Source organism: Sinocyclocheilus grahami, unplaced genomic scaffold, assembly GCF_001515645.1.
Source record: "Sinocyclocheilus grahami isolate Dianchi unplaced genomic scaffold, SAMN03320097.WGS_v1.1 scaffold56.1, whole genome shotgun sequence".
Taxonomy (NCBI): domain Eukaryota; kingdom Metazoa; phylum Chordata; class Actinopteri; order Cypriniformes; family Cyprinidae; genus Sinocyclocheilus; species Sinocyclocheilus grahami.
In genome coordinates, this window is record NW_015505235.1 from 3,222,845 (window position 1) to 3,245,131 (window position 22,287).

The following is a 22,287-nucleotide window of genomic DNA, read 5'->3' on the forward strand; positions in this document are numbered from 1 at the left end:
CACATCTTCAAAACCTGATCACTTTGCTTTATTCTGATCAATGTGCTCCACGTTTCTCCTCTCGGTGTCAGAGTAGTCAGGAGATAAAAAAGCAGGAGGGAAGGAGGGGTGTGAGAGCCAGACGGCTTACTTTTTTAGATGCCAATTGTATGTGTCTCTGTGGCTGCCTTACCTGTGTTCCTTTGATCATAGCTGAGCATGGAGTGGCGTTTGATTCCAGGGCTACTTTTACAGCTCGCAGGCTGGCAGAAGCCTCTCGGATGACTGGAGATCAGAGAAGACAGGCTGGAAAGCAGAAGTCCAGCTGAGAGAAGATCAGAAGAGGCACAACTTCAACCCGAGCTATTGTGAAGGAACTTAATGGCTTAGATAACTTTTTCCCCTCCGTCTTTTTTTTTCTTGTGAAAACTTACCCTTCAGAATTTTGAATTGCCCACTTTAAGGTCTGTGGGGCTTTGTCTGGCTTTGACAAAAGAGGCATGTTTTTCTTTCCGCCTTGTCCTGGAGAGCCCAATCTATTTAAACGGTGTCACTCCTGCTTGATGTTCTCTTGTTTTAAGCAGCGCTGGTTCAGCCCGGTTCACTTGCTGTAGATGCACACACAATGAAAAGAAAATTTAATTAAATGTACAAACATGCATTGTTCATGTCTATAATTGTCTGAAACGGCTACATTACAGTCAAATGCTTATGTAGACTTTATTAAATCTGCATATGGGTCTTTGTTTGTTTTGGTTTATGCTGTTTTGTGTGTGTGTGTGTGTGTTAGGAACTTGCAAATTAAATTTTTTTAAAGTTGAATTAGTGTTTTCTTAAATGTGTTAATTTAACTCGATTGTAAATCAATCCAGTGCTGTCTGTGACCCAGTAAAACATACAGAGGGCTCCTGTGGTGTAATGTCTCCCTCTGGTGGAGGATGTGATGAACATCTTGCACTGCATTATATACATTTTAAATGTATTAAAACGACTTAATTAACCCGAAATGTTAATTCTGTTATCATTTACTCAAGTTGTTCTAACCATTTAGAATTTAATTCATTTCTTTCTTCTGTTGAACACTAAAGAAGATATTTAGAAGAATGTTGGAAACCAAACAGTTACTGGTACCAAGCCAACAACTTAGTATTTTTTTTATTCCATATTATTAAAGTCAAAGGCTACAAGCAACTGATTGGTTACCAACATTCTTCATCTATCTTCTTTTGTGTTCAATAAAAGAAAAGAAACTCCTATAGGTTTGGAACAACTTGAGTAAATGATGACATAATTCTCATTAAATTGTAATATTAAAAAAGGTTAAGCTCTTACAAAAACGTTACTGCTGTAAAACTGCCATAAAGAAAATATGTTTTTGGGGGGTTTTTTTGGAACCCATATTCGTTTAACCATTGTGTGGTGTTCATATTTTTGTTACTTAGCCAGTGTTCGTGGTTCTGGTGGACCCACTGCATTTTTGGGGTTTTAATTCAACACAATTAAAAAAAAAAAGTGAAATACTCAGATGTTTACTTCATCCCAATTACACGCAATATAAACAGTATATATGGTTGATATTTGCCCTTTACCTTTGTTAGAGCGCATTTATGAATTAAAGTGCTACAACCTTGTGCGGAAACGGCAGGGGCAGAAACACAAAACTCACACACTCACTCTCTCTCTCTCTCTCTCTCACTCTCTCTCTCTCTCACTCACTCACTCACTCACTCACTCACTCACTCACTCACTCACTCACTCACTCACTCACTCACTCACTCACTCACTCACTCACTCACTCACTCACTCACTCACTCACTCACTCACTCACTCACTCACTCACTCACTCACTCACTCACTCTCTCTCTCTCTCACTCACTCACTCACTCACTCACTCACTCACTCACTCACTCACTCACACACACACACACACACACACACACACACACACACACACACATTCACATATTCACATATTAATAGCAGCCCCAGACAGTAGGAGGACAGAGTGAAGGTACACGGGATCTAACATTTCTCTTTTATTACCCCCGGGTCCAGTGGACCCCAACATCCTTTATGTAATATAAGTGTGTAGGGGGGGGGGTGTACAGTGAGTGGTCATTGAAATTTTGTTCTGATATATGTTCTTCACAGAAAATGAGCCAAGGCCAATGAGTCCGAGTTTGAAAAAATAATTAATAGTATAATTTTTCTTTTGACAAAAAGTGAAAAGGGTCCCGAACACCATATAATAGTAGTATGTAATAGTAATGTAGTAGTAATACCAATAATTGTAGTATGTTTATAGAATTCTAGTGAGTTCTAGTTATTTTTATTTAATATTTTTTACAGGTGACCTTAATTAGGCTAATCAATTCAGTACACTTTAAGCATGTTATAATATGTATTCTCAGTGGTTTGGACTTAAGTTTATGATAATTAGACGTATTTTTATCATCTTCAAGCAGAAGAAACACAACAGATCCATGTGTAGCATTACGAGTGAACGACCCGCCCTCACTGTCATTCCGCAGCAGAGAGGAGAGCGACGTTTCCAGCGTGGAAACACAACTACAGCAATACAACATTTAACACAGAATAAGGACTGAGGACTTCATACGGAAGCACGCGGAAAGTTACTTACAGGTGAGTTACACTCGATTCCTGCACTTTACAGCAGTTTGTCTCGGTTTTGTTTGCTGACGGGCGGTAATTGAGAGACATTAAGAGTCTGTCACTAAGCTGCCATCTGCAGAATCTGTACTTTCATGGCATTAAACGACATTGATTAATGTGATCAAGCGTCGTTGTCAAGCATCTAATGGTGTGAGGCTCGCTGACGCCGCCTAGTGGAGCGGATGGAAAACAGCGCCTTTTTTTAACCATCCACATAAATCGTATTGTAAGCTCGGTCGTCGTATACAATACAGTGAACAAATTATGTGCACTGTAAAAGCTGTACAGTTTCACAAAGCATTCATTATAAGAAAAAATCGCCTCAAAAACCCGAGAGAAATTAAATGAATTATTAAATGTTATAGATTCATTGGATGTTTGTGCATATAGCCTCAATGCCAGCTCACGTTTCGTTTTCCTAAATAAGTTTATAATTAAGGTTTTGTAATACTGCACAGCAGGCCTTCACCAACCCACCTGAGCCAATGAGAGTAGTTATTGGGCAGAGCGACATGTGTAGCCCCGCCCTAAACATTTAGTCCCACCCTGTTGTGCAGGCGGGCGTTTCCAAACGATGGGCATAAATACTCAGTGATTTATCATAGACTGTATGCGATTTACTAATGTTTGCTGGCACTCATCACCTGTACTAATAACATTCAACATGAAAAACATACAATATGCAAAGCCCAACACTTTTACTGTGCCATCGTGGTAAAGGTGACATGCCTTTATTATTTTTGGACAGGTGCTGTAGTTTTTTCTTTTTTTGTATCGCTGAAAACAAACTATACAGCAGACATCTATTATATAATGGTGCTACACAGTGTGTAATTTGTAGGCATATCTAAATATAGTTGTAAATTAAGGTAGTAAGTAAGGTAAGGTAAAGTAAAAGCACACAAAGAACTGTTATCATTAAACACTTTGACTCAGAAAATCGATCAAAGTTTGTAATTAGAGGGATTCCTCATTGAAACACATAAGGTGGACTTAAATGGTTCCACATTGAGTAATTGTGAAAAAATTATGTTTTCCTTTAAAAATGTAAGATATGTGTACAAAGATATGCATGGAGCTTAAATATACTGTGGACTACGCATTATAGTAATGTTCGTTGTGCCCACATTAAGAAATGTTATTTTTAATTGAAGGTTAGCTTGTGTTGGCTGTAGTTTGCATACGTTTTAAGCATATCTTTTTTTTAAAAGTTAATTTATGAAAAGAATCTGCTCTACAAAACAATTTATGATGCATTTATTTGTTATTTTTAATTGAAGGTTAGCTTGTGTTGGCTGTAGTTTGCATACGTTTTAAGCATATCTTTTTTTTTAAAAGTTAATTTATGAAAAGAATCTGCTCTACAAAACAATTTATGATGCATTTATTTTTTAAATGAATGTAAAATGAATCACAAAACATTGTGTTTGTAGTTCACTTGCTTAATTCTTTGGCAGTCTATCTTTCACAAAGGCTAATGGTTTGACCTTGAGATTAGCTTTGTGTACAAGCCAATAAAACTCACCTTTCCATTTAAAGGAAAATTATATAAAATGATAAAGTACTATTTGTTCATACAAACACAAAAAAACAATACGTTTATCTGTTATTTGACATCATTTCAATGTGCTTAAAGAAAAGGCTGAAAAGTTTTTGGGTGTCTTTGTGTGCGGTCCCATGAGACAATGCACATGACTAACTCAACACTGGCAAATGTGATTGATATGTAATCAAAAAAAATGTCAGGGAAGTAACAAATCACTGGATTTGTTAAAATAATGACCATATATTTAATAATGACGATTTGACTTCAGAGTTGAAAATGGGCTTACAGGGCACATGGGCTTAATGGGTACACTTACCCTAACTTGTAGTTTTATGCTTCAGCCACAAATTACAATTCTATATTTTTCATGGCATTTTTCTCAAAAATTATATATTTAATAATCAAGCGCCTACTTTTGTAATTATGTTTCCCCTAAAATCTTTTATTTTTTTATTCATCAGTAAAATATTGCACATTCTTGTCATTTTCAAAGTGACATTGCTATCACAAAAGATAGACCAGGTGCTTTTTATTTAATTTATTCTGTCGCCTCTGGCTTGCTTAGTTGGGGACACTTCATTTCCAGCGTTATCGTTGACATGATTGCAAAGATATTATTTAAACTGAGCTGGATGTTGACATCACTGAATTCAATGATGAACTGTCTTTAACTGAAAAATGAGTGTTTACTATTGTCATTTTGCATTATTGACACTATTTTCCTAATTAATGCTGTTCAGTTGCTTTGTCACAATCTGTATTGTTAAAAGCGCTATATAAATAAAGGTGACTTGACCCTTCTTAAAATTCAGTAAATGACAGAAATGTATTTTAATCTGTCCATGCTGCTACATAATTTGTTCTTTCTTAAGTGTATAAACTTTACAGTGGTCTCAAGTAACTAGATGATCCAATGCAGAAAGTTTGAACTGTAGATTTGGACAGTTCAACGTTCCTGTCAATATGACAAAACATCTATTTTGTTTTTTTCCCCAGTATCCTACAGTATATTAACCAGAAACTCAAACACAGAGACAGGTAGAAGGCCATAAGCTCGACTTCAACAGCATGTGAGTACAAATATTCAAATATTATTATTGAGACAGCATTACAGAAGAACAGTTAAATACTCTGCTATATTTCTTCAACACTGTACAGCTTTAGGGGAATGTACACATTTTTATATCTTTCTATAAATTAAGATTCTACACAGGCTGTGCAGTGTGTTTATACATTATATTTAACATTTATTTCTTTGCAAATCTATATGATGGTTATGAAGAATTACTCTTTTATCTTTGTAGTCCACAAGGTTTATGAATCATTAGATCCAGTTCATCCAGTTTATATCACTCTATCAGTGAGTATATGTATCTACTTACATGTATTAACATTTACTGTATATTCACGTATATTGAGTAATTATGTATGTCTTTACCCTACAGAATAAAGGATGTGTTTAAGCACCCAGTCAACAGAAGCAGAGCTCTGGGACGTGTGGACAGACATTCGCTGTAATGATGGACATCTGCTCATGGACAGGTGATGCTTATAATGTGTGTTGTTCACTAGTTCATGTGTAGGTTACCATCATTTTCTTTTTGAGGGGTCACTCCTTTAAAAAGCAAATGATGGTAACCTAAGTAGGTGGGGAAGGGACAGGGAATGAAAAAATGTATACAGCTAATTTATACAGCTTATTTTTCAGGCTGAAAAGCATAACCACTGCTGGACATTGCTCTGGGACCCAAACCATCCACACCCCTTCATTCACTGTGAGCCACAGATCTCTTGTTGGGACATGTGAAGGAACTTATATTTCACTATTTACCTGTAATTTTACAATAAACTACTTCAAGCTTTCAGTTGTGTGATTGTCATATGACATGTTGAGGTGGGACTTGAACCCATGCCTCGGTTGCAGCTTTAAACACAAAGGACATGTGTTTAACCACTAGCTCCACTGCAGCTTTCACACTGAGCGTTGGTGATTGGGGCACTTTGTTGGATATAATGCCAACTATTTAGCATAAGCAATAATGGGATTTGAACTCAGGTCTTCATGATTGAAACATTATTTTATCCTCCGAGCCACTGAGTCTCGGGTTTTGAGTTTAGTTTAGATTAGGCTTGAAAAGGTGATGAAAAGCTTCACTACTAGTGGGACTTCAAGACAGACTTTCAAGTACAATTAGCAGGTGATGTTCAAACTCGAACAATCATCCTCCACACCACAGAGTTTGTTCTAATACTACAAAAGTAAAAAAGAAGAAAATAATAAAAAATAAAAAAGACAACGGGGAAAAAACACCTTTACACCATATTTATTAGGGCTTGCCTCAGTTGCTTCATTAATAACACAAAGACATTACGAATACAAAAAACATTTATGTCTCCCCCCCCCAAAAAAACTGATGCAAATCACAAGTAGATCAAAGAAACACTGTTCTCTACAAGGGTAACACTAATTCAGACGTGTTTATTATAAAGCCACATAATTGCCATTAAACACAACATAGAACAACAAACAGAACTATAACCCATATTATCTACAAATAACTATATTTAACATCAATAATAAGCACAGACAGTCTCCCACAGCCAATCAATTACTGTGATTCCTTTGAGTTTGCATAGACTATATTTCCTTTGAGTTTGAGCCTAAGTAAGGTGGTCCTCCAGGAGCAGGTTTAGATACACCTGCTGTAAGCAGACCATCCCTCTGAAGCAGGGGTGCCTAAACTCGGTCTTGGAGGGCCGGTGTCCTGCAGAGTTTAGCTCCAACTTGCCTCAACACACCTGCCTGGAAGTTTCTAGTATGACTAGTAAGAGCTTGATTAGCTGTTTCGGGTGTGTCTAATTGGGGTTGGGGTTAAACTCTGCAGGACACCGGCCCTCCAAGACCGAGTTTGGGCACCCCTGCTCTGAAGCCACACGTTTAATGATTTGAAAGGTATTCCTGCTCCCGAAGAGCCACTTTCCTGACTTTAAGTGTTTAAAAATTACTTTCTGTTTAAGTCAGTTTTGTGTTTGTATAGACCATAACGCATAAAAGGGCATTAATGGGAACATTAAAGACCGTTCTTTAAAAAAGTAACTAAAAAGTTACTTTTAACAGTAATGCATTACTTTTTGGTGTAAGTAATCAACAAAGTAATTGAGTTACTTTCTGAATGAAGTAACTAGTAACTGTAACTAGTTACTATTTCTTAGTAACTAGCACAACACTGCCGAAGAGCCACTTTCCTGACTTTAGCTACAACCTTTGCAGAAAACTCATCTGATGTCAGTTGCTGTGTCTCATATGGACGGCTGCGCCCTCTGGTGGTCACATTTGATGGCTTCATATGTCATCGAGGATGTTGCATTTCAGGCTTTTCTGAAATGAGGCAGTGTCAATGGTGTATGCAACCACCAGAGGGCGCAGCTTCTCCTCTAAAACTTCATGACAAGAGATCACTAGGCAGCTTTCTCGAGCCTTTAGCTCTGAACGAGTTGAGAGTTGAGGTAGGCTTGATTAGATCCTCCAGGTGTAGGTAATTACGGACATGCTCATTTAGAACTAATGGGGTCTACATTTTAAAATTTATCATATGTCATCGAGGATGTTGCATTTCAGGCTTTTCTGAAATGAGGCAGTGTCAATGGTGTATGCAACCACCAGAGGGCGCAGCTTCTCCTCTAAAACTTCATGACAAGAGATCACTAGGCAGCTTTCTCGAGCCTTTAGCTCTGAACGAGTTGATAAAGTTGAGGTAGGCTTGATTAGATCCTCCAGGTGTAGGTAATTACGGACATGCTCATTTAGAACTAATGGGGTCTACATTTTAAAATTTGATTTTGATAAAAATTACACTATATAAAGGCTGTTATCTTTATCACAGATTTTTGAGATAACATATTTGAAGGATGTGTGAGACAACATAATATCAGAATAGAACACGAAACACACACGTTATACTGAAATGGTGTGGCTTATGCAGCCATTCTCGAGAAACTGTGTTGACTGAGTGTGGAGGTGGCTTTCAGGTCGAACAAAATCTCAAACTGACATGCACAGTTTTGTGTCAGACACTGATCGGTCTGTGCATCCATGTGGGAAGTTAAGCATGACTTGTGTAAGGCTGACTCTTCAGCATTATGCAATGATTCGTGATTGGCTGTGGCAAATGAATGTTTAATTAGCTATGTCTTTGCTTATGAAAGACAGTAAATATAGTTATTTGTAGTTAGTGTGGGTCATAGTTCTGTTTATTGTTAATTATGTGGTTCTGTATTACATTTTCACTAAGTTTTTGATTTCGTGTTACCTTTGTTGAGAATAGTGTTCTTTTGAACTACATGTGATTTCATGAATTAAATGATTTTTTACTGATTGATTGAGAAGTGCATGTGTTTTCTCAGTGCTGTCTTGATGTTTGTTAAAAGTGGGGTGAGGTTTTCTTTTCCATGTTGAAAGCCAATTTCATGTAGTGATATACAAATAAGGTAAAGTGTAGTTTAATCTATTATATGCATGAAGTTATGTAAAATAAATTATAGCTTGTTATATATCTTCATTGTTTCTACCAAAAACATCACACCCAATAATTTTTACATTTATAAGTTAAAGTGAAAAATGAAGTAATTCTGTACACAAATGTAATAATACAACTTAATTTATTAGCCCATTCATGTTCTTTTATCAGTACTTTAAGATGACAATGCCAAGTAGTAAAAAAAAAACAATAAAATAAAAAAACAAATTTTACCTGAAAGGCTAAACGACCCTAAAAACCATTGTCACATTGTGATAACAAAACACAACACAACTTTATGAATTCTCTGGCTCAGTGGGCTTTTTGGTACATAAAAGTCTTGGTTCAAATCCCACAGTTGCTAAAGTACTTTCCATCATTTAAAACAAAGCTTTCAATAACACCTCTTCCACAACATATCATGCTCTTGCAGGCTCAGTAGCTCAGGCGATAAAGCGTTGTGTTTTAATACTGGAGACCCGAGTTAAAATCCCGCTTTTGAATACATCAAATTCATGCTATAATTTATGCTGTAGCTTAAGAAAAAATAAATAAATAAATGCACATCCAAAACAAGCTACAACTCCACAGATTCAGTGGTGCAAGAAATAAAGTATTGCATTTTTAACATGACTTCACTTTATTCATTATTTGAATTTTTTGCTGTAAGTAATGCCATACACCAAAATCCAAAACATTCACACTTTTATCCTCCATGGCGCAGTGGATAAACACCTCTATATTGGTGCATAAAAGTCTTGATTCAAATCCCACAATTGCTATGGTACTTTTCACCATTTATTATGCAAAAAGATAATACCAAGAAATTAAAATACTACTACTATTTTTAAAAGTCCTCCATTGTCAAATTTTGTGGCTCAGTGGATAATTATTTGCTTTTTGCTACAGGAAAGTGTGGGTTCAACTCCCACAACTGCTTAAGAACTTCTCATTAAAAACAAAACTGTCAATAAAAACACATCAAAAAAACAATCTGAAAACCTACAGGCTCAGTAGCTCAAGCAATAAAGTGTTGCATTTTAAACATGAAGACCAGAATTCAAATCTCTTCATTGTTTATGTCACTTTTTTGCTACAATTTATGATGCAGCGTAAAATAAAACAATAGTCCAAACAAGTCCAAAACACAGTAAAGCTCCACAGACTGAGTGGCGCAGGAGATAAACTTGCATTTTAAACAATGAGTCCTGAGTAGGAATCCCACTGTTACTTAGCTTAGATTGTTGTTACAGATAGTGACATAAACCAACTCAACTGCTCACGTTTCGACCTCTGTGGTGTAGTGGTTAGTCATTTGCCATTCATGTGTGATAGTTTGGGTTCAAACCCAACACCTGCAAGCATTTTCTTTATATACAAAACAACTCATTAAAATCCTTATTACGTCACCAGGCTCAGTAGCTCAGGTTGTAAAGCGTTGTGGTTTAATCATGGGGACCTGGGTTCAAACCCCACTATTGCTTATGTTAAATTGTTGATGTTATATCCAACAAAGCGGCCCAAATGTCGATAGCTGGTGTGAAAACCACTATGGCACTAGTAGCTAAACACATGTTGGATGTGGACAAGGTTACAGGGGAGTCCTGGGTTCAAATCTCACACCAAAGAAAAATACTGAATAACTGAGCAAAGTGGCAAAGATGGCGAAACAGAAAGCCGGAGGCAGACTGGCTAAGACACCTGGAGCGGTACAACAGACTGGCTACTCAGCCATGAGAAACACGGACTAACAAAAGTATCTGGGGCGGTACAACAGACTGAGTAAGCAGTCATGAAAACACGGACTAACTGGAAGACGTACCTGGGGTGTAGAGGTGGAGATGAGAGAGGTGAGGTGAGGTGAGGTGAGGTGGAGATGAGAGAGGCAATGGATTTTAAAATTCCTTATTTTTTGCTGCTGCAAAATGGGGAAAAACAGGCCATTTACATTCACAGCAGAGGGGGGATTTGAACCCACATCTCTTGCAATGGGTTGAGGCCTTATGCCATGAGCTCTGACCACTCAGCCACACCAGCTCACACAAAGAAAGTTATTTATGTATTATAAGAAGTAAGCACATTTACACACATTCAAAAAAAAAAAAACTTTGTCTATAGGTACAATTAAACAAATATTTATTTTAAAAATAAATATTCAGAATTACAATATTAAAATCAGGATTTTTATGTACATTTTGTGCATCAGTACATTAAAAAAAAATTATAAAAATCAGTATGTAAATATTATAGTAAATAATATATTAAAAATATATACATAAAATATAAAATTATTTTTTTGCAAAAACATTTTTTTTACTTGTTATTAAATATTTACACATTTAATAAAAAGTTTGTCTCTAGGACACAAACCTTAACAATAATACAATTAGTAAATATTTGGAAGAATCTGGGATGTTAGGAAATTAGGAACACAATTAATAACATTGAAATTCTGCTCCTAAGTACAGTTAAATAAATACTAATAAAACAAAAAAAGTTTGAATCTAGGTACAGCTGAATACTCTATTGTAATTCAAACACTAAAAATAATAAGTAAATATTATATAAAATAATATATACATTTTATTCAAAAATAACTAAATATTTATAAATGGAATACTGAAATATTTTTTTTTTGCCATAAATAATTTACACATAAAAAACGCATGCAATACAATTTAAAAAAGGTACAACTAAATCTTAACAATAAAACTATTAAAAACTGGTAAATATTTAGAATTAGCATATTAAAATGAGGACTGTTGCAAATGTTAAGAAATAAATACATTTAATGACATTTGAATAAAATTAGATTTTATGTATAATTAATATTATTAAAATATAAAATTATAATATTACTAAAAAAGTTTGTCTAGGTACAATTGAATACACTATTGTACTTAAAACATTATAATGAATATGTAATATGTTAAAATGAATATGTAATATGTAAATTAATATGTAAATCACTACATATGGAGGAATTTTAACCCGCTTATAACTCGCTAAGAGCTTATAAAATGTGGAAACAAATCAAAGCAGTGCCAGGAATTCCTCCATTGCACATGCAAAGGAATATCGGCTGTAAGGAGATGGTGGTTTTGACACCTCTACCGAACTATAATGGTCAACATACTGCACATGACGAGAAGAACCAGGTATGCTTGAGACATCAAGACCTGTTTTTGGTTCGTTTAGATGTCTTTGGTCTATGTTGCGTGAAAATATGAATCTGTATTCTCACATGGGCAGACAGTTCAAACTGTGCACACACACACTCATCCTTATCATGTTTTATATTTATTCTTATTGAATAATTCTAATCATCTAATCATTTTCCTCAGAGGGTAAACAGAGAAAGGCTGGAAATTTATCAGGCAAGAAAACACAAGATCACTCACTAGCTCTGCTGCTGATGCTGATGGTTCATATTCCAGGTGTGTCACAAGAGAGCAGCGTCACAATGAGGAAAGTCTTTAGAAAATAAATAATCAGAAACAGAAAAGTTCATTATGGATAAAAAAGGAACAGATTTAAAAGCAGTGCTACTGGTAATATCAAATGCTAGACAATGAAGTCCAAGTGCAAAGCAGAAACTAAGTGTCCAGTCATTGTCTGAAAAACTGCTTTCAGATTGCATCATATTTTGTTTATACTGCAGAAGAGATCATCTAAAATCAACACACTTTTTAATCTTCAAACAATAAACAATTTTATGTCAAAAGTAATAACACAGTTGCATGACTTCAGTTTCACCATCAATAAGCTTCAAACAACTCTTTCGATATTTATTTAAAAGACATTTTCCTTAAAAAGTTGAGTTACAATTCTTTTGCAGTAAAATAGTTTGACGACATTTAATGTCCTCAACAACCTCTGTAGTCCCACATAGCAACCACCTTTTTTAAGATAACTAAAAGCTCAAAAAATCAAAGGGCACTACTTTATTTTGTATAATGTATTTTATGTAATTGAATAAAACATGGAAAGATCTTTAGCTTTTGTTAACCATGCACAGACCTTATTACAGGTATTTAACAAAAATCCATTTAAAAAAAACAAACATTAAGCAAACTCCCATAAGTCAACCTAGGAAGTTCCCTGGTGTTTCAACAAAAACTAGCACACTACAAACATTGTATGCGTGTATATATATATATATATATATATATATATGCACACACACAATTCAATTAACAAGAAGCTAATATTAACTGACCTATATTTCAGACACAATATTGTTTTTGTACATTTTTACCAATGAAAATAGTTCCAAGAAGCACTGCAGATCTGAGTGTTTGGTTTCTGTATGAATCTTTTTTGAATGTGCGACCTCTACAGTTCAGGCATGGATTTTGATGATACTGATTTTACTTTTAATTTATTGATCACATTTAAGAAATTGCCATGATAAAAAGATGACATACATTTGGGTTAGAAAAATCAACAAAAAACATGAACATTTTATATAAAGCTTATATAATCGTAACGCAACAGCTACTGATTGATTTGGTATTCTAAAAGTAAACATTCATTTATGTGACGGCCTTACATGATTAAAATATGGTCAAATAACATTTTTTTCATCAACAAGGTTTTCTGACTCAAATGAAATCTCAAATGGCTTTCAGCTCATGTCTACTATTTTAAGGCTAAATATACTAGTGAAAGTATGCTTTTAAGAAATGCATGTAAAATATGCACATTTTCTTCACAAATCAGATATATTTGACTCGGTACATTGCGCTAAACAAATTTTGTCCAATCAAATACTTTCTAGAGAAAGTCCCTCCGCCAAATACCATCTGCAAACGACTAGCATCAGTACTTTTACTCGTTTATAAATCACTCAATGGCCTAGGACCTAAATACATAGCAGATATGTTCACTGATTATCAACCTAAGAGACCACTCAGATCATTAGGATCGAGTCAGTTAGAAATACCAAGGGTTCACACAAAACAAGGGGAGTCCGCTTTGAGTTGGAATCAGCTTCCAGAAGAGATCAGATGTGCTAAAACATTAGTCACATTAAAATGCAGACTCAAAACTCATCCGTCTAGCTGTGCATTTACTGAATGAGCACTGTGCAATGTCCGAACTGATTGCACTATATTTTATGTATAATCATTTTCTATTCTTAACTGTTTTAAACTCATTTTTAAACCTCTTAAATCCATTTTTAAATCATTTTCAAAGTTTTAAATTCCTTGTTTTATTGTTGTGATTACTTTTTTATAATTTTTTTCATTTCTTTTATGTAAAGCACTTTGAATTACCATTGTGTATGAAATGTGCTATATAAATAAACTTGCCTTGCCTAGCAGCACAAGCACTCTGTTAGAAATGTCAGAACAGATTTACCTTTCTAGCAGATCTGAAAGTCTGTGAATGTGAGGAGCAGCAGGTGAGAGATGCGCAGATACACCGCGAGCTAAACAAACACAACAGAGAGGAGAGCGAGTGAACACTACTACATCAATACACACTTACAGAATTACTTTCAAGCTAAACAAACCGACTGAGGACTTCATACGCGGAAAGTTACTTACAGGTGAGTCGCGTTACACTCGATTCCTGCACTTTACCGCAGTTTGTGTCGGTTTTGTTTGCTGACGGGCGGTAATTGAGAGACATTAAGAGTCTGTCACTGAACTGTCATCTGCAGAATCTGTACTTTCATAGCATTAAACCGCATGAATGTGAACAAGCGTCATTGTCGTCAGGGTGTGAGGCTAAAAGTGACGCTCGCTGACGCCGCCTAGTGGAGCGGATGGAGAACTGCGCTTTTTATGTATTCGAATTTTCGACAGGAATTTAAAGGGATAGTTCACCCCAAAATGAAAATTCTGTCATTAAAGGGGTCATATGATGCTGCTAAAAAGAACATTATTTGGTGTATTTGGTGTAATGAAATGTGTTTATGCGGTTTAACGTTAAAAAAACACATTATTTTCCACATACTGTACATTATTGTTTCTCCTCGCCCCGCCTTTTTGAAGCGCGTCGATTTTTACAAAGCTCATCAGTCTGAAAAGCGAGGTGTTTGACTCATCAGTGGCAAATCCTTTAAATGAAAATGTACTTACAGACTGTGAGGCAGAACCGCCGGCTTTGTAGGCCACGCTTCCAGGATCAGGAAACAGTCCTCCATAAAATGTGCTGCACACATCTGGATATTTGGGTTAAACTGTTCTGGAACAGTGTTGTAAATACAACTTAACCACTGATTTCTAGTCGTGTCTTCTTTTGGAAGACCAAACAAAGTAGTTTCGCTTTCACAACGAAACACACGGCGGCCTAGCGTGAGCAGAAGCCGCGGCTTAGAGTGAGCAGAGGCGGCGGGGTCGAGAATGGCGCGCCCGGTGGATTCGACGAAGGAGCGGCAACCACATGTGACGACCCCGGGCTGGACTCCGCTTCGTCCACGGTGAAAGCCGATCTGGCGATCCACAGTGCGAAGTTGATGTATTCCCTCAGCGACCAGCACGGATCAGTTCTAGGCATGACGAAGCGGATATCGTCCTCTTTTGGAAGACCAAACAAAGTAGTTTCGCTTTCACTACGAAACACAGCGTCTTCACGACATGGCGGCAGCAGCAACAATACTACAGCGAGAATAAAAGTTACGCCTTCTTTCTTTGTGTGAACATTTGGGCAGCGTTATGCAAATCTTCCCACATAGTGATGTAGACATGTGGGGGTGTTAGAATGAGCCATTTTAGGTAGGCGTGGTTGATTCTTAACTTTTATAAAGAATATCTCTTTGGATTTGCAACTTTACAGATCTTCTTTATGCACCAAGAGCTTGTAACACTCCAAAGAGAAAGGAAAAATTGAAATCACATCATATGACCCTCAAGATACTTTCACATTTTATTCTACGACATAAAACACACCAATTACACCCCACTCGAGATTTTTTAAAACTGTTACATTTCATAAAAAAGACGGTTGCTAATAAGTTGCTAAATGGGACTACAGGCGCTGTCTGAGACATTAAACGTTATCACGCCGAACAGTTTATCAATTTACAGTATTTTCCAATCATAGTGTATAATTTATAGTACAATTAATAGTAGAATAATTATTAGTATAATAATTAATAATTTCCCACATTTTATATTGGTGTTCGACAATGTTTTTTTGCTTTGCCCCGAAATGTAACAGCCAACAAGTCTTCGGATGGAAGATGCTCGTTTTATCCCTTTCCTACTGATGCGGAGACTCTGGGTTCGCACCATAAGGTAAACTCTTATGATTATTCCATGTAAACACCACATTTACCGACTTAGTTGCGGTGAAAGTGAAACTTTAATTATGCATAGTGCTTAAAGCCATGTTAAATTGAAATGTTTACAGCCACATGAAGCTGTTAGAAAGCATATAGATTTTGTAGAAGCAAGGATAAAATAACATTTTGTGTACCCACCCTAACAAAACGAGTTAACTTGAAATGTGGTACTTTATTCACTAAAATAAGTTTAATCTTACCATATCCAAAAACTCGCTCGCTCTGCTGTTATTTAATAGATTAAATGCACTAGAATTTTATTGAATAGTACGTGGAGACACGTTTTTAATTAAAATATTCATATTAATCAAGGATTTATTTACTTTTAATGCACCTCATTTCGAAATGTACAGAAATACGTGCTTTTATATGTATTTTAGTTATGATTATTTCATTTATTCACTATACTATTTATGACTAATGTCTCATTTCAGTTTTAGTTTGGCTCTAGTTTTGTATTTATTCCAGTTTATATGAAAAGGTTCATGTAGCGTGGATTAAAATTCATATACAGACTAAATCCTTTTCACTGAACATGTGGAGCAGGTGGTGGTGACGTTGAAGGCGAGCAACCGTAGTGCTGTAGTTCATTTATAGCCTAAGTTTAGCTTTTAAGTTCTGGCGCTTTTATTTAGGCATCAAAATTCATAACAATTATATTATTTTGTGAAGATTATCTTGATGGACAAAATGCGTAAGTTTCATGAACTCTTGATTGAACACAGAGCTTATTTTTTGCGATAATCCAAAAGCCTATGGAAAAATCCCATTGGCTTTTTGTCGAGGGAACCAGTGTGATGCTAACAGCCGATCCGCCTACAAAGTGACGTCATAGATCCCCCACTCTATTACTCACCCTCAGTGTTGGGGGTAACGCGTTACAAGTAACGTGCGTTACGTAATAATATTACTTTTCTGAAGTAACTAGTAAAGTAACGCATTACTTTATAACTTTACACATGAATATTCGAGTTACTTTTTTAAAAAAGTAACGCGAGTTACTTTTTTCAGTTTAATTAATTTGCTTTAAAAAAAAATGTAATTACTTAATTAAAATGAACGTAATCACGTAGAATCACGCACTCAATGCGTGCGCGGGAACAGACACGGAGATGGCTGGTCAGAGCTTTACATTTCTGCGATGGAAGTATTCTAATTATTTTGAATTCGTCGAAGAAAGGGAGAAGGGGATTGTCGTTAAATGTAGATTATGTGTAGGTGAAAAACTCTTGTCAACTGCAAAAAACACCACTTCAAATTTAAAAAAACATCTGCATGCAAAGCACAGCACAACAGAGTTGGACGAGAAAGAGCCGAATGATACCTGCACCCCGCCTCAAGCTAAACAACAAAAGCTTGATTTCAGTTCACCTTCACCAGGTAAAACAATTAGTTCGACTGAACTCAACAAATTGGTTGCTGCTTTTATTGTCGAGGAGATGCAGCCACTGTCCGCTGTGGAGGCGCCTACATTTCGTAATGTCATAAGCAAAATCTCAGTGACAGGCAAAAGGACGGGGGGATGATGAAATCTGAGAGCTCTCTGACCCTCCCATAGACAGCAACGCAACTGAAATGTTCCCAGGCACAGAAACGTAGTTGGGACATCGGTTAAACAGTCCATGTGACAACTTCAATTTTGCAAAGCTACGAGAATACTTTTTGTGGGCAAAGAAAGCAAAAATAATTTATTCAACAATTCTTCTCCCCGAGTTACCATCTCCCGCCATTTTAGAGAGTACCACGTACCACGACGCATGCATGCGATTTCTCCTGAACGTAGACAACACTGATTACGTTCATGGGAAAGCAAGCACATGCATCGTGGTACTCTTCAAAATTTTGGGGTGAACTAACCCTTTAACCGATCCGCAAGACTGATCGGTTGAGACATCAGGTCGGGCACTTTTCTATACTTTCTCTACAAGAATAAAGTTCAGCATAAGCCCCATCATTTTTCAGCATAAGCCCCATAATTATTGTCATCAACTCTGTCGTCTTTTATAGCCATGATATTAACTATGCTCGTAGTTGCTGTAGTACTGGGTAATTGGACTGTTGTGTTAATATGGCCATCAATTAAATCTGTTTAAAGCAGTGCAGTTTAACAAAACCTTTCTTTATAACGCACAGAGAACTAACATTAGCCTGCATCTCGCATTATGCAAGAGAAGTTAATTAAATGAATTAAAAAATGTGGTAGATGAACTACACAAATCATGTACTTATCTATGAGTGCTATGTTCAGAATACTGAATCAGTGAGTCGTTCACTGCTGCAATCGGATCAGTCGAATTAACAAATTGTTTTTAAATGGCTTGTTTTAATTTTTCTTTATGTAACAGTCTACTGTATTAATCCTGGCCCGAATTTGATTTTGATAGGCTGAATCAATCACACACCCCTATTTGAGGTTTAAGGACCCAACAATTAATTTTTTACATGTATCTTAATTCTGCAAATTACCCAAATACTCAAGCTTAATGATGTACTAGTTGCATGTTCCCTACCATAGGGCCTACTGGTAGCTAACTATCCCTCAGATATATTACCAGTCACATTGCTTACAGGCTTAAACAGAATAAAAAGATTTAATTACGCCTCCATTTTTTATACTGTGTGGGGAATCGGTGCATCCTTGACTATAGCCTATTAATGTTACAATATAAATATAAAATCTCATCTAAGCCACTTTGTTCATTCTTGAAGTAAACTTTTGCCCGTTTGGTGATTAAATAAACTGTTAGACCGCCGCTCGAGTTGAACACAACAAGTCCGGTGTGTGATACCTTTGAGTTGTTCAAGACGCAGCGCTGCGCTTTTACCCAGTGTGTGACTAAAATATTTTGTTATTTTGGTGAGATAATCATCAGTTGTTCTAACAAAAGCAAATAAAGTGTGAGAGTATACATACAATATCCATATATGTATGTAATTGCAATGCTATGGCCTTTATGTAGATATTTAAAGATGGCCATCAAGCATGAGTGTTGAAATTAAATGGTAGCCTAACACTTTACAATAAGACTCAATTTGTAACATTAAGATTAATGAAAGCTGTATAAGTATTGTTCCTTGTTAGAGTGTTAATTTCAACATTTACTATTACTAATACATTTTGAAGTTTCACTTTCTTCTGTTAACATTAGTTAATAAACTTTGACCTAACTAATGAACAATATAAAAAAAATTATTAATATTTTTATTCATTTACAGTGTATGGTTCAGTACTGTAAAGCACTATTTTAGTTTTTGTTCAGTATTCGTTTTAAAAACTAACAGTGGATTAATCAGTATTGGCCAGTGTCGTCCAACCTAGCTATCAGTATTGGTAAAATCCACTATAGGTCACCCTAGATTTTAAAATCTGCACCCTCCTGTGGTAATTTCTGTGAATTACACAACTGCATATCAAGTCGAATGGATTTAAATAGGTTGCACCCTCCTGTGGTGATTTCTGTGAGTTACATATCTGCATATCAAATCTACTGAATTTAAATGAGTTGCACCCTCCTGTGGTGATTTTTCTGAATTACACCACTGCAATAAATTAACTTAAACAGATTGTGCCCTCCTGTGGTAATTTTGGTGAATTACACTGCTGCATATCTAACCATTACTAACCTTTGTCACATCAAATTAAATGTCACTTTTTAAATCAAATATAATTTTTCAAATGAATTTCTTATTATTGGAATTATCGTTACTGACAGAAGTTTGTCATGTCACGGAGCACATTTTCAGCTAATCAACAATGAAATGATCACCTGACAGAGTGGCATGTGACACTGCAAAATGTACTAAACATTTACTCACATTTAGAGCTTGACAGGTGTTTAATTTCATGCCCTGAATTGAGGACACAAACACTCACAACTGACGTTCATCTTCTTCGTCTGGACGCTACATCTGTAGTAATAAATCTGATTGAGGCAGAATCTTGCAGAGATATCTGTTTTAGACCAAGCAAGCTTGTGATAATGGCAAAATCTTACACTCAGATTTATTGATTTATTTTGCATTTCCTTGTTATTTGGTGTAAGATTTAGTATACAGACAGGTAGAAGGCAATAACAGCATATGAGTACAATGATTCAAAGATTATTAATTATACAGCATTACTGTACAATAATATACTCTTTAATATTGTTTTCTCATTGCACAACTTTAGAAAAATGTACACATTTTTTCTGTAAACATTCTTGAGGAAGACTGCATCACTTCATCATTCGTTTCTTTTCAAATCTCATTTATATTTGTAGTGCACATGACTTATGGACCATTAAATCCACTTCATCCAGTTTCACCAGCTCTGCCCGTGAGTATATATGTCAGCTTACATGTATTATCTATTATTTACACTAATATGTTTGGTTCTGCAGTATGGAGTAATTATGTATGTCTTTACCCTACAGAATAAAGGATGTGTTTGAGCACCCAGTCAACAGAAGCAGAGCTCTGGGACGTGTGGACAGACATTCGCTGTAATGATGGACATCTGCTCATGGACAGGTGATGCTGTGTTGTTCACTAGTTCATGTGTAGGTTACCATCATTTTCTTTTTGAGGGGTCACTCCTTTAAAAAGCAAATGATGGTAACCTAAGGAGGTGGGGAAGGAAAACATTTAAATAGCTAATTTTTTTTTCAGGTTGAAAAGCATAACCTCTGCTGGACATCACTCTGGGACCCAAACCATCCCCACCCCTTCTTTTACACACCATTCAATCATTTCATGGAGATCCAGCTGGGATTGAACCAGCAACCTCTGAACCATGAGGCAGTGCTCTTACCTGTGAGCCACAGATCTCTTGTTGAGACAAGTGAAGGAACTTATATTTCACTGTTAACCTCTAATTTTACGCTAAACTACTTAAAGATTTCAATTGTGTCAGTATCATTTGATATGCAAAGGTGGGACTTGAACCCATGTTTTAGTCGTAACCTTGAACACAACACCCATTGTGTAGCCACTAGTGCTGCTGTGGCTTTAATGCTGAGTGTTGGCATTCGGGACACCTTGTTGGATATAATGCCAACAATTTAACATAATCAATAACGGGATTCAAACTCAGATCTCCATGATGAAACCCCAACGCTTTATCAACTGAGCCACTAAGTTGGCTGAATTCATCTGTGTTTTGTTGAGAGCTTTGTTTTAAACGAAAAGAAAAATTTGCAAGTATGGGACTCATACAACACATTTCTATCAGTGAGATCTGGCTGAGACTGAACTAGCAACCTCTGAGCCCTTGAGACAGCTCTTTTACCTGTGAGCCACAGATCTCATGACTGACCCTGTGCAGGAACAAAACACCCTGCAGCTCTACAGACTCAGTGGCACAAAAAATAAAGTATTGTGTTTTAATCATGAAGTCCTGCATTTGAATCCTTATTTGGAATTGTTTCTCTAAGTAATGCCATACACCGAAATCCAAAACAACACACATTATAATCTCTGTGGCGCAATGGATAGTTACAGACTTCTTGGTACATGAAAGACTTGGTTCAAGTCCCACAACTGCTAATGTAATCATCACCTTTTATTAAGCAATTTATGTTCTTTGATCTATACTTTACGATAATGCAAAAAAAAAAATATATATATATATATATTTAAACGGAAAGTCTAAAAGACCTTAAAAAAAGGTCCTTTTTTAATACTCCAGCATTTTCTCAAACTCTGTGGCTCAGTGTATGATTATTTGCATTTTGCTACAGAAATGTCTTGGTTCAAATCCCACAATTGCTTTAGTACTTATCATTTAAAACAACACTATCCACAAAAACACTCATAAACCTCACAGGCTCAGTAGATAATGCATTGTGTTTTAAAAGTGAAGATCTGAGTTCAAATCCCACTATTGCGTGTGCAACTTACTGCAACTTAAAATAAAATAATAGCTTGTCCACGATAATGCAAAAAAATATATATATATATATATATATATTTAAACGGAAAGTCTAAAAGACCTTAAAAAAAGGTCCTTTTTTAATACTCCAGCATTTTCTCAAATTCTGTGGCTCAGTGTATGATTATTTGCATTTTGCTACAGAAATGTCTTGGTTCAAATCCCACAATTGCTTTAGTACTTATCATTTAAAACAACACTATCCACAAAAACACTCATAAACCTCACAGGCTCAGTAGATAATGCATTGTGTTTTAAAAGTGAAGATCTGAGTTCAAATCCCACTATTGCGTGTGCAACTTACTGCAACTTAAAATAAAATAATAGCTTGTCCAAAACACTCAGTAACATCACAGACTTAGTGGCG

The 22,287-nt window shown here is 35.9% G+C and overlaps 2 long non-coding RNA genes across 2 annotated transcripts; both read left to right on the forward strand.

Moving 5' to 3' along the window:
* The first annotated feature begins 5,502 nt into the window (after positions 1-5,502).
* Positions 5,503-5,978, forward strand: LOC107584061 (uncharacterized). The gene is made up of 3 exons (XR_001609104.1): positions 5,503-5,558; positions 5,644-5,740; positions 5,907-5,978. It is a non-coding gene; the product is annotated as an uncharacterized lncRNA (long non-coding RNA).
* Positions 5,979-14,054: 8,076 nt separating this feature from the next.
* Positions 14,055-20,716, forward strand: LOC107584062 (uncharacterized). Its single transcript, XR_001609105.1, has 3 exons — positions 14,055-14,122; positions 20,425-20,521; positions 20,660-20,716. It is a non-coding gene; the product is annotated as an uncharacterized lncRNA (long non-coding RNA).
* The last annotated feature ends 1,571 nt before the right edge of the window (positions 20,717-22,287 follow it).